Genomic DNA, 13,100 nt, shown 5'->3' on the forward strand with positions numbered 1-13,100 from the left:
TTAAAGTTATACGTAACACGTCAGGCTGCTTCCGTTCACTTACTGATGGCACATAAACTTTTTTATTACACTCCATTATAAAATATTTTCGCTCCGAACTATTTTACTTGGCTAAAATAAAAAAAAATTTCATCCTGTACAGTTAATTTATTATTTACGTTTCACAATTTAAACATATACGATGCTTAATCTGTGACTCACACTTGGTAATTTTTTTTTTGGCATACTTGCATTTTACTGGGTATATCAATGCGCCTGGCGTCATTCTTGCAAATCTAGGTTTAGGGTATCGTGTCACTTAAACGTAGATTGAAGAAACACTTTTCTCCCTCTTGGCGCTGGATTATCCAAGCGAAAGAAATGTAGTTTTTTAAATAAATTTTCATTTTGAACTACTTAAAGAAGGTTGTTAGTTTACATCACCAATTCGAGACGGATTCAAGCGAAAAAAGATGTGTCCATAATCTTGTATACTATAGATTACGAAAACCGTTTTATGCATGAATGTGTTTATCCCCCACTTTCCGCTGTTTAAAACAGGAGCAAGTGGGGGATAAACACCCTAAGAAACCATAGCGAGCTACACGTCATTCAGTACAACATACATCAGAGGGAAGGGGTATCAGATTGTAAAAACTTACCTTTTTTATATGTTTTAATTTTATGTTTCCAAGCATAATACAATGGTTTTTTTCTCATATGCCGTTGTATTAAATCAAAACCGTGATTCACTGCGGTAGTGTTTTCTCAATTTAGGTATGTATAACTGACTCGCACGATACACTAAGACACGATACACTAAAAGATTTGCAAGAATGACGTCAGGCCCATTGATATACCCGGTAAAATGCAAGTTTTCCATCTTTTTTTTAATTTTTTTTTATCGTAATGAAAATAGCTACATAAATTTTCAAAACTTCCATTAATCTTTCCGTACGAACTCCGTCAACATCTTCATAACTGCACCGTCACTCAAACAAACCATTAAACGCAATCATTAGGCTTAGCAGTATGTTGTAATCTTACATAAAGTATTTCGAAATTTTTAATAAAAGTAATAGCAATTACCTTTAACATTCGTTTGCCATTTTTCACAACTGTAGCATTGTGTCACTGACTAGTTTTGACAGACAAGAGAATAAGAGAAATGGGCAGTCTCCCACTCGTCGCCATAAATTCTCAGACACCACTCTTTTCAAAACAGCGGCTACTTGTTTATAGTGAATCACTAAATGCCAAACGTGTCAGCACAAGCTGCCATAGCACTGCCATCAGCGTCCCTAGTGTCATATTACAAAGGTAAACATTCGAATCGAAAGCTGTTAGAGGTCGCACATATTTATAATCTCTTTTTTTTTTTTTTTTTTGAAAATTATATATTTATTGTTAAACAAAATACAATACTACAAGAGAAAACGAATCTAAAGTTCTTTTAAAAACAAAATACGTCCTTGCATATCCGATTAAAATGAATACTACTCCACATGAAATTAGCATACCAAAAAAATGTAAAATTAAACTCTTCAGTGAATCTGAATTTTTTAAAAAATACAGAACTTAACATTAAAAATAAATAAAATTATGCAAAAATATGTACTTGGCATAAATGCAGGTAAATCCGTTAACTGTGTAGTGAAATCACTTTATATATATTTCTAAAAAAATAAATAAATAAAATAAAACATAATAGGAAATGAAGACAGATTCACTTGGTATTAGACGCAAGCAAGAGGGATCGAAAAATTTTTAAATTTTGCTAGATGATTATTATTTATACTAACATGTTACAGAAAATACTAGACATAAGAATATTCTAGACATATCATTACCCAAGAATCAGAGATATCATAGGGATTACAGTACAGGCACCATTGGCAGTTAGTGATCACGCAGTCGTTAGTTGAAAGATGAAGAAAGACGTTGCAGTAGTTAAAGGTAAAGGCAAGAGTTTTAATTTCAGAAAGTGTACTATGACAATTTAAGGAGCTATATGGCATCTATATTAATTGGACGAATTGCAAAGAGTGGGCGAATACATTAGAATTATACATTAGAACCTTAAAAACAATAATCACGGAAACCATGAACACATTTAAGAAAATATAGCATGAGGAGGATGCCGAGATAGGTGACTACGGGGCTGGCCAGTCAATAATAAAGCAGAAAAGATAACATGGGAAAGTTACCGAGAAATCAAAAGTACCGAAGCCTACAACAACCACAAGTTGATCTGCAATAGTACCGAGATCTCGGCGTCATCTTCGACCCCAAACTCAGTTTCAAACACTATGTTGCGGACATTCACAACAAGGTCTGCAGATCCAGTTGGCTTGCCAAACAACACCTTATTCATGTCACAGAGTTTGAGTACACGCTCCAATAGATATACTGGTTTCTGCAGCCAGTCATCACCTACGGATTGGAAATCTGGGCGTCGGCGACGAAAACCACGCTAAAAACCATTGCATCTGAGTAAAGTACTGACTTTTTCGGTGGGTCCTCTGCAAACATAAACTGCCACCCCTATATATATATATATATAATTTTTTTTTAGGTCCTAACCACCGAAATCGCAGGAAATTAGGTGGCAGGACCTGCCAGAGTATATATAAGCTACTGGGTTTCTGGTCTGCCTCCTAAGTGGGGCAACGTTGGGCCCCAACAGGAGTCCAGCGGCTAAACGACCAGATGAACAACGGTACACGACACTAAACGATCCAAGACCCTCACACTTTTAAATCTCTGTCATTTACAGCGTACTGTGGCACACCACAACGTAAACTACGCGGATATGGGGGAAACCCCTGGTGCCGCTTGACCCTAAACACACTTACACACTTACACTTACATACTTCAGATATTACCAAAGTATTTCATAACAGAAAAGTCACGGAACGAATCTTCACCCTCAATTAAAATGATAGCGGGTGAAATCAATACACCAAGTTTCTGGCATATGTGCAATTGGAGGATCCCCCGAAACCCTTAAGAACCCTCCCCTCTCTGCAGTCAGTGGCGCGGAGGCTCAGGATAGGCGATAGATTCCTGCCTATGGAGATACTCCACAATGCCCAGGAGATGGATGTGGACTACAAAAAAAGTTCATAGAGGACAAATCCTACAGAAGACGCATCATGAGGGAACAGCTTTCGTCTTCAGCTGAGTAACTGCCATCATTTTTCATCGCACAGTGCGTAGCATGGGGGAAAAAATGAATGTTCTTTCATTTCCCATGTTAATATATAATTTTTATATGGAATATATGTAATTATACGTTTTATGTTTTAATATATGTTTCATGTAATTTTTCCTGTATTGGTTAATTTTATGTTAAATCCCTAGCATTGTCGCTGTTGTGGGTATTATTGCATCAGGCATTCATGTAACTATTCACTGCCTGCAATAAAGGTATTATATATACCTCAGAAAAGGTTAAAACAACCAAGGCTGTGTATGAGAAAGCACTGGCTAAGGGAGCAAAGTTTTTCATGTATGTGAATATAAAAAAGAACAAAACGAATCAGGTCGGATAATTGTGTATTGGGTGTGGGAAAGTCTTAGATAACCAGCTGATGTTGTTGTCGATTAATTAAATCCGTACTTCGCGTTAGCGTTTACTGAGGAAAGACCCTTCATGCTGAGGAGGAGCTGTGAGAGTGAAGCTGAGACATATGAAATTAGTGATTTCGATATTACAGACGATTGTTTATAAAACAAAAAACTTCTCAGCCTAAATCAAGTAAGGGTCCTAGCGTTGATGGCATATATACCCAGTAATTTTGAGTGAGGCAGCCAGAGAGTATTGAATCATTGAGGCTAATTACGAGAGCATCATTGGACGAGAGAGAGAGATTCCTTTGGATTGAAGAAATGCCAACATATCGCCAGTACATAAAGGTTGTTCTAATAGAAGTCTGTAACTGCAGACCGGTTAGTCTGACTTCAATAGTAGGAAAATTCTTAGAGACAACGATTAAGTGTTCAATACAGTGACATTTAAATAAAAATGGCATCCTAAAGGACGCATAACATGTTAATGAAAAATCATGTTTAACTAATAATGCCAAAATAGAAGCTATTTTGGCATTATTACTTAGCCATGTGTACGGAACCATCCTCCTCCTCCAGATTCTAGTCAAGGTGACATTTAGTTTGTCTGGTTTTTAGCAATCCGATCCACCGATATTTAGATTTCACTGCAGTCTCTGTTGACTTTGATTTCTTCAAAAGCAGCAAAAATTCACCCAAACAGTGATATATATACAAATGGTATAAACAATCTACTATCTACAAATGATAATTCCGGAAGGAAATTGCTTCCGTTGGAGTTTCATGAAAAGTTCCCAAAAACTGTAGGCTTCGAAAAGTGGTTACAGAAAGAACAATCAAACAACCATGAAATATGTCACTATAGACAGCGTCTTGATGATGTGGTTATTCATGTGTTCGTTATATCCCATCAAATTGAATTTTTTTTAATTAGTTGGTACGTTTATAGTAATTCCATAATTGGAAAAAGTCTTGAACCGATAAAATTTTGAATTTATATAGATTATGAAATAATCGTGTGTGTGTGTGTGTTTAAAGTAGATACTAAGTGTGGTTCATAAAGTTAAGAAAAATTAAATATTTATTGGATATCAATCACAAAACTTATAACGTTTTTCTTTTCTTTTCTTGTTCATTTTTGTAGCGGGATCAGAAACTAAAGAACTCAGTTACACTGGAACGGAATCACCTGCCTTAAAAGGACTGCAATTGACAAGCTATTAGATTGTAATTATTTTTCGATTCTGTTTTTTTTTTTTTTTTTTTCTGAATTATTTGCCAAAGAGTCTTTTGTTGGTATTTCGGCCGATTTTCTTCTAGAAAGTCAATGTTCTAAAAAAAAAAAGAAAGAAATAAAAATAAAAATTGAACAATCGTCAAACGTTTTCGGACGATACTAGTCCAACCAAATTTCCATTTTACTCACGGGTGCTTCCAGTTGTGTTTTTGAAGGTGTGACAAAGCGGAGGGGCGTGATACTTTGTTTTACTGTTTCAGGGAAAGAACAAATTTCTTTTTGTGTTTTGATTTTTTTTTTTTTTTTTTTTTTTGGAGATCATATAATATAATCTTGTTATCTAAAGAAAATACTGTTACACGCCCAGTGAGAGAACCAATTTTAACAGAAATAAAATTCGTTTTAAAATGAAAAATGATGTTTCTTACTCTGCAAGCAAAGTCTGTTTCTGAATTTTTTAATTTTAATTTTTTTACAAAAAAGATTTATTTTTTTTTTACTTTTTGCGCCCATTAATATTAAATTTTTTGTTAATTGTCCTAAAAAAAGCAAAGTAACCATTTATTAATATATTCTCTTCGACACAAAAATTTCTGATACCTTTCAGAACATTCCCTTGGAATTAGAAAGTCAACTTTTCTCAGTAATAATTTTCTCTCTTGTTATAACCAACTAATTAGGAAAATGATTCCACCTATATTTCTACTTGGATAAGTCAAATACCAGAAGAATGATCTATAAAAGAGATTTTGTTTAAAAATATATTCCATTCCTTTATTTTCCAGCTGTTTCTATGAATGCATAGTCCTAAAGTAGAGATATGAGTTCTTTTATTGGATCTAGACCTAATATAACTTATTTTCTTATTCAAATGTGAATTTATTATAATAAGACACGTCTGTTTCAAAAGGGATCTACGCTCGAAATATATTTAGGCTGAACAGTTCAATATATCTATAACGTTATTTTTAATTATTTTACTTTATTGCATGAAATTGCAGAAATTTGCGTAAAAAAGGAAAGAAGTGATCATTAAATGTTAAGAATTGTAGAGAACTTCAACATACTTTCCATAATGTTAATTAAAACACCATCATATGGAATGGTGTCAAAAAGTTAATTTGCGATTAAGATTTTAAACGTAATTGTGAAAATTTTTGAATGCAATTTGACATTGTGGGACAATTTATTATTATTATTATTATTATTATTATTATTATTATTATTATTGCTCTTATATTATTTCTCCTTGATTGAGGATTCCACTCCGTGTCGGGTACTGCTACCAAGTACACAGGGTGGTTGTAATGTCTGGTGTTACTGTCGGTCGAGGAAATCTCTGACTATCCTACAGGTGTTCAGGATTGTGACTTTCTGGAGTTCCTTGTAGGTGTTCTCTGGGAGACCTATTGCTGCTAGGCTGATATGTAGAGTCTTTGGCACCATACCGGTGGTTCATACGATGATCGGCATGGTCGATATTTCTTGCATATGCCACATCTCCTTGACTTAATGTCTCAGGTTCGTATACTTTATTTTTTCCTCATGGGTTTTCTGGACATTGGTAGTGTTGGGCACCGCTATGTCAATCAGGTAGGTGGCCTTTTCCATCTTGTCCACAAGGGTTATGTCCAGTCTGTTGTGCGGGATGGTCTTATCCTTTATTATGGCGCGGTCCCACTACAGCTTGTGGGTTCGGGTCTCTAGTACTGTCTGGGGTGCGTACTTGTAATATGGTACACTTTCTTTGGTCAACTGGTATTTCCTCGCTAGCTTCTGGTGTGTTATCCTGGCTATCTGGTCGTGTCCATGAGTGTACTCAGTCTGGGTGATCACCTTGCAACCCGCGGTGATGTGTTGGATCGTTTCTGAGGCCAGGTGGCATCGTCGACATGTGTCATCTGACATACCGGGCTCCTTTGCGATGTGTTTTCTATAGTTTCTGGTGTTGATTACCTGGTCTTGGATGGCGAGCATGAATCCTTCAGTCTCTGGGAAGAGCGTCCCACTTGTGAGCTATGCATTGGAAGCAATGTTATCAATATGACCTTGATGGAGGTCATTGTAGTGTCTGCCATGGAGTGTCTTCTTTGCCCATCTTTCTAACTTCGTTTCTTGTACCATCTGGGCGGGAGGGGGTTCCTCGCTTAGGTTCAGTGGGGTATACCACTTATCTATCTTCCTTATGGCCTGGTCGAGTGGTGGTGCTGTGTTGTTCTCGAAGTAATCCTTCAGGTTAACTATCGCTGTTTTCTGTTGCTCTAGCAGATCTATCAGGCCCCTTCCTCCCTCTTTCCGAGCTATTGTTAGTCTCTCCACTGTTGACTTCGGGTAGTGTTGGCAGCTCTTGGTCAACATTGTCCTTGTCTTTCGCATGATATCTTCTAGCTCGATGTTAGTTCAAATTATGACCCCGAAGGTGTATGTTAGTACTGGAGCTGCATAGGTGTTTATGGATTTAACTGTGTTCCCTCCGTTCAATTTTGCTTTCAGCAGGCTTCTGAGTCTCTGATGATATTTTTCGGTCAGGTTTTTCTGCTGAGCCTGCATCAACCCTAGGTATTTGTAGGTCTCTCCTTCTGTCATAGCTTCAATCTCTTTACCAGTCAGCAGCTCGTAGTTTCGGCCAACTAATTTTCCCTGCTGCAGTGTGCGAGTCTTGCATTTGTCTAGACCAAATTCCATCCTGATGACCTTGCTGAATTCTTCGGTGATCCGGAGTAGTTGCTAGAGTTGCTTCTCGGTTGCTGCGTAGAGCTTGATGTCATCCATGTACATCAGGTGGGTGAGAGTGTACAGGTTCTTTCTTCCTTCTTTGAGGTTATATCCATACTTGCTGCCGTTAAGTATGATAGATAGCGGGTTTAGTGCTAGACAGAACCACAGTGGGCTCAGAGCATCTGCCTGAAAGATTCCTCTTCTAATGGGGATTGGCCTGGTTGTGATGTTCTCGACCTTAATGGTGGTACTCCATTTCGCCATTGTTGTTCCTAAGAAGTTTGTCACTATCGGATTGACCTTGTAGATCTTCAGGGTTTCTATTAGCCAGCTATGAGGTACGGAGTCGAAGGCCTTGCGGTAATCGATGTAGGCCGTGTATAGGTTGCGGTGCTTCTTGTAGGCTTGCTCCATAACTGCGGCATCTATGGTTAATTGCATCTATGGTCCTTAATCCTCCGCTTGCATCCTTTCTGCTCATCGGCCATTATGTTCTGACTCTCTAAGTGGTCTGATATCTTCTTGGTTATGCAGCTGGTCAGGATCTTGTACATCGCTGAGAGGCAGGTGATTGGCCTGTATTTCGCCGAATTACTTGTATTTTCCTCTTTAGGCTTCAGATATGTGACTTCTTCGGTGAGAAACTTCGGGATTATCTCCGGGTGCCTTATCATTCGAGTGAACTGCTCTGCTAGATGCTTATGTGTGCAGGTGAGCTTGTACCAGTAGTTGTGGATGTTATCAATTCCTGGGGTTCGCCAGTTGTGGGTGTTCCTGATCGACTGTTTTACTTCTTCTTCTTCTCGAATCTCCCACTCTCTCACTCTTGTATGTCCTTGGTTTTCTTCCGTTCTACTTCTATCCAGAGTGCTCTGGATAGAAGTAGATAATAATAATAATGATAATTATTATTATTATTATTATTATTATTATTATTATTATTATTATTATTATTATTATGGTACAAGGAAGCCTGAGGCTTAGGCTGCACCAGCCAAAAAAAAAAAAATTTGAGTACCCTAAGGGAGAGAGAGAAAAGTAGGAGGGAATCATCAAAAAAGAGAAGAATGATGATATCCAGCTCAGGACCCTGGGTGGGCCAAGCCTATACTCACCAGATATGATCCCCTGGGGTTAATTTAATACACGTCAGGAGATTATGAACTTTATATGCAATATGGCGTCTGAATAATTTTAAGCTCGGATATATGCAAATTAGGTAGTTTATAAAAAGTATATTTTACAATAACGCTATCTTACTCATTTTTAATTAACGCCGAACATAAAGCATCTGATTAAGTTTTCTCTTTCTGTAGAATGCGAAGTAATGTTTGTTATCTTGGGAAGGGTAAAGGACTATTGGCATGATGATGGCAACACACACACACACACACACACACACTGCATGACAGAGTCTTGGTAACATCAGGAGGTAGGAGAGATGTCTCGAAGCAGGTCCAGCGTCTAACAAGAACATCTCAAGATTTCAGGTATCTGACTGCTCACTGCGAAATGCCTTAGGGAGATGACAGCCAAGAAGCTCTTTCGACATTTCAGTAAACACAGCAATCTCCTTTCCTGACAGAAAGCGTCAAGGAAGGGATCTATGAGAGATTGCCTATAATTTGTGTTCTTCCTCACCCCTCCCTACGGGAAGCCCATCTAATGACTTAGCACAGACAAGATCGGCTCTGGAGCCAAAACTAATTAGCCAGTATTCGTGTTTTATAGATGAATTGCAATTTAGTCTTTAAACTGATTCTCGACGTGCCGTCATTTGAGGGAATGAAACGTGTTCCCATTCCCGTAACATCAGGAAAAAATGAGGAAGATGCCGAGATGAATAACTACGGGGCTGGCCAGTCAATAATAAAGCAGAAAATAAAGCATGGGAAAGTTACCGAACGATCAAAAGTACTAAAGCCTACAAGTTGATTTCCAATAATACCTCAGAAAGATTTAAACAAGCAAGGCTGGGTATGAGAAAGCACTGGCCCCAGTTATCAGAGCACTGTCTTGGTGCTCTGATAATTGGGGAGGTATGACCAATTTTCATATCTTTGAGGAAAACACTAAGGAATTTATTCCGTAGAACCTAATAAGAATGCTACACAAGGATTTCATTCCTGTACTTTTTTTATATAAAATTGCTCCTCGGTTCTTGCCTTAGAAGAGTACCTATGTTTTGAATTCATTTCGGAATATAGGTACGGATCATATTCGAAAACATCGTCCCGTCGCTCTGTCGCTTGCTCGCTCCCTAGCCAATGTGAAAGTTCTCTAACAAAGCTTTTACTCTAATTTATATAATTTTAATGAAATAACAGGGTCATCCTTTATGGTGGTCTGCTTGAAATTTGTTTCAGTTGAAAGAATGAATTAGGGTTCTGTGAAATCTTTCACAGAACCCTAATTATCTTTAAAAACAATAATAATTAACAATAAATTAAAACAACACTTATTAACAATAAATTAAAACAGCAACTATTAACAATAAATTAAAACATCAATTATTAACAATAAATTAAAGCAATATTGCATGTATACAAATTAAATAAAAAATAAATGATGAAAAATTGACGAACATTTGCAGAACCTCTCGGATCCCTTTGTAGAAATCTTATATTCCACGAAACACATTTTTGAAAACCATTGCTCTAGACAGTTCTAAATCTTTGATATTTCTTAATCCTTATTAAAATATTGTAACTATATTTCGATAAACTTTATCCCAGAGTTTTTTCTATCTTATCTTTCCCTCTTTCATTAAAAAAAGCAAAAAATAAAAAAAAATAAAAATATATAATTTAGTGAGAGAAAGATCATAAACTCATCTTTCTATCATTAAAAATTTCACGGAAACTCAAGCTGTAATGAAACATTAGGGTTCTGCGAAATTAATCCAGTTAAAAAATCTGGGGTCTAAACCACTTAAGAGTACTTCATTTGAAAAAAATAATTCAGTTAATATAATGGAATCTCGGAGGTAGTTGTCATGTGTTACCCAAATTAGCAAATTGTCTTTTTTTATCCAGGCATAAATTCGGTCCCTGATTATATGTACAGTGAACAAAAAATATGCATTGAAAGGAATGAAGGAACGCTTCTCACATAATTAACCAATTTACCAGACATTTTCTTATGCGATTAGGCTTTCCACTTAAAAAATAGATTGCAAATTGCTATTATTTTCTTCCTATGTAAACTATGGGAATAATGAACTGTCTGAATGTAAATAGTGTACAAATATGCATGCCCGAACACACTAACAGAGGTGCAAAAAATCCAGCCACAAAATTAGTCATTGATCCATGCTTCATTTGGCTCCGACCCTGCAAGCATCGCAGCCAAATGAAAACTTAGAAAATGATTACTTACTCACACACACACTCACTCTCTCTCAATTTTAGACTCCTATAATCAGAACCAGAAGCAACTGTCGTGATATGGTTACGCTCCTGCCTGAGCATTATATTCTAAATATTCTAAATTAATATGGAAAATTCTAAATGTTACATTTTGTTTATTTTTTTATAATGAATATAGTCATAAAAATTTTATATTTAATACATAAACTAATGTACAAGTTAGTGCAATTGCATCATTAAACATAATAAAATAGGGTTAATTATGGAATTTTACTATAATTAAATAAAGTATTTTAATATTTTATTCTATTGAAATCTGCTTTCAAATTACCTTCATCTTATACTATTTTTCTTTCTTCTATTTTTTTCTTGAAAGAAAAAAGGGACACAGAGGGGGTGGGGAGTAGACACTCCCCATGTATCATGACAGCCTTTTTGAGTAGAACGAATGGGTCCGTTTAGTCGGCCCAAACCCCGCTTTCCCCACCTCCAGGATCTGATCCCTCTCCTCGTTTGTTACGGCTGTAATAACAAACAGAGAAGTTGCAACCGAATAGCGAAAGTAACCGCGTGTTTATGATTTTGCCGTTACTGACACTCGATGGCTTCGTTAAATAGTTTGGTTGAACAACTAGGGAACTTTCCAGGTGGTGGAAACGGGGGCGTGGTTTGCGCGTGCTCTTCTTTTGCTGTCCCTGAGACCGGATGTATTTAGGGATATATATATATATGGAACTAGGCAGCAGTGTAGGCGTGTTTTCCCAACCATTGAGCCTCAATAAATCTATGAATCTTGAAGGATTTTAGTTGATATAGAATAAAATATCTTCCTTTTATTAAGCCATGAGTAAGCAAAGAACAAACATCATGTTTAGTCATACCATGATTATTAAGGCAGAGGAGTGTAGTGAAAGGAAAAGTAGAGATTTTAGTTCTATTGACTTCATACATTATAATTGTAGAAATAATATAAATGAGGATTTTCAAGGCGAGAAACAAATATCATCAGTTTTCAGTTCTGAGAATCATGATGACAAAGGGAATATGGTTCAACAAAGACAAGTAGCCAATGCAAGAGAAAGAGATCGTACTCACAGCGTGAACACAGCATTTACTGCTTTAAGAACACTCATTCCTACTGAGCCAGCTGATAGGAAACTATCTAAGATAGAAACACTTCGACTGGCTGCCAGCTATATTTCACATCTCGCTACTGTCCGAGCGTGTCACGCCAATGGAGATTTTTCCGATTATCCTTGCATCCGTTATCGCTATCGTCGGTTTAGTGATGGAAATAACATCATGAAAGTTGCCACTCTGGGAAGCAAACCAGTGTGTACATTTTGTTTGGCAGACAGCAAACGTAATGTGAGTTGGTTTAATTCAATATGCATAAATTATATTATATATTTCTTTCCACCCCATTTTGCATGTTAAATTACATTATACGTTTTGCTGTAATGTTTGAGTGTACATAAAATTGGTCACAACTTTTGCAAATTTAAGATCATTATTTATAATTATTGCAGTATATAATTATGGATTTTATATGAAAAAATAAATCGATTATAGTGTAATGAATGTATAGGTATTATGGCATTTTACTATTTCAGAGAAGTACTTACAAGGTTACTCTTTTAGAAACGTGTATTTTATCTGTCAGCGGTCTCCAAACCTTTCATCAGTCGGAGCTATTTTATTAAGAGCTGGAGGGCACAATGGGCCATTGCACTGGATGTCGATGTGCCAGGGCACGAGCTAGGGGACTATTCAGGCGACCCCGAAGTGTCATTCAGCCTGGTGCTGATCCTACTGAAGAGACCTGTAAAAACAAAAAAAAAAAAAAAAAAAGAAGAAGAAGAAGGAAAATAATGGTTTCTGAAGTACTGTAGATGCTTTATTATCGTTAATTTTAAATAAGAGGACATTAATGAATGCCCATAAAAATATGCAGTCTCCACACCACATTTTCAGAGCGCTCCTTTTAGTATGGATTATATCCAAGAAGCCCCAAATATGGTACAATAATTTAAATACCCATATCCGGTGGCGTATCCTGGTTCATCGTAAGGGGAGGGGGGACATTGCGACCAGGTCCAGGTATCATCGTAAGGGGGAGAAGGGCATAGTGACCAGGCTTTTGGGTTTTTTTTTTTTTTTTTTTTTTTAGAACGCCTCCTGCGTTCTTTTTTTTTATTTCAAAATTTTGGTTAAGGGGGGGGGGACAT

At 36.7% G+C, this 13,100-nt stretch overlaps 1 long non-coding RNA gene across 1 annotated transcript in view; it reads left to right on the top strand.

Moving 5' to 3' along the window:
- The window catches only part of LOC150079346 (uncharacterized), a 39,996-nt gene that overhangs the window by 15,229 nt on the left and 11,667 nt on the right, over positions 1-13,100 (top strand). The window contains exon 2 of the long non-coding RNA XR_016547573.1: positions 4,694-4,776. This is a non-coding gene — a long non-coding RNA (uncharacterized LOC150079346). The remainder of the gene's footprint in view (positions 1-4,693; positions 4,777-13,100) is intronic.

This window comes from Mastigoproctus giganteus, chromosome 10, assembly GCF_048544385.1.
Source record: "Mastigoproctus giganteus isolate SK-2022 chromosome 10, ASM4854438v1, whole genome shotgun sequence".
In the NCBI taxonomy this organism is placed as follows: Eukaryota; Metazoa; Arthropoda; class Arachnida; order Uropygi; family Thelyphonidae; genus Mastigoproctus; species Mastigoproctus giganteus.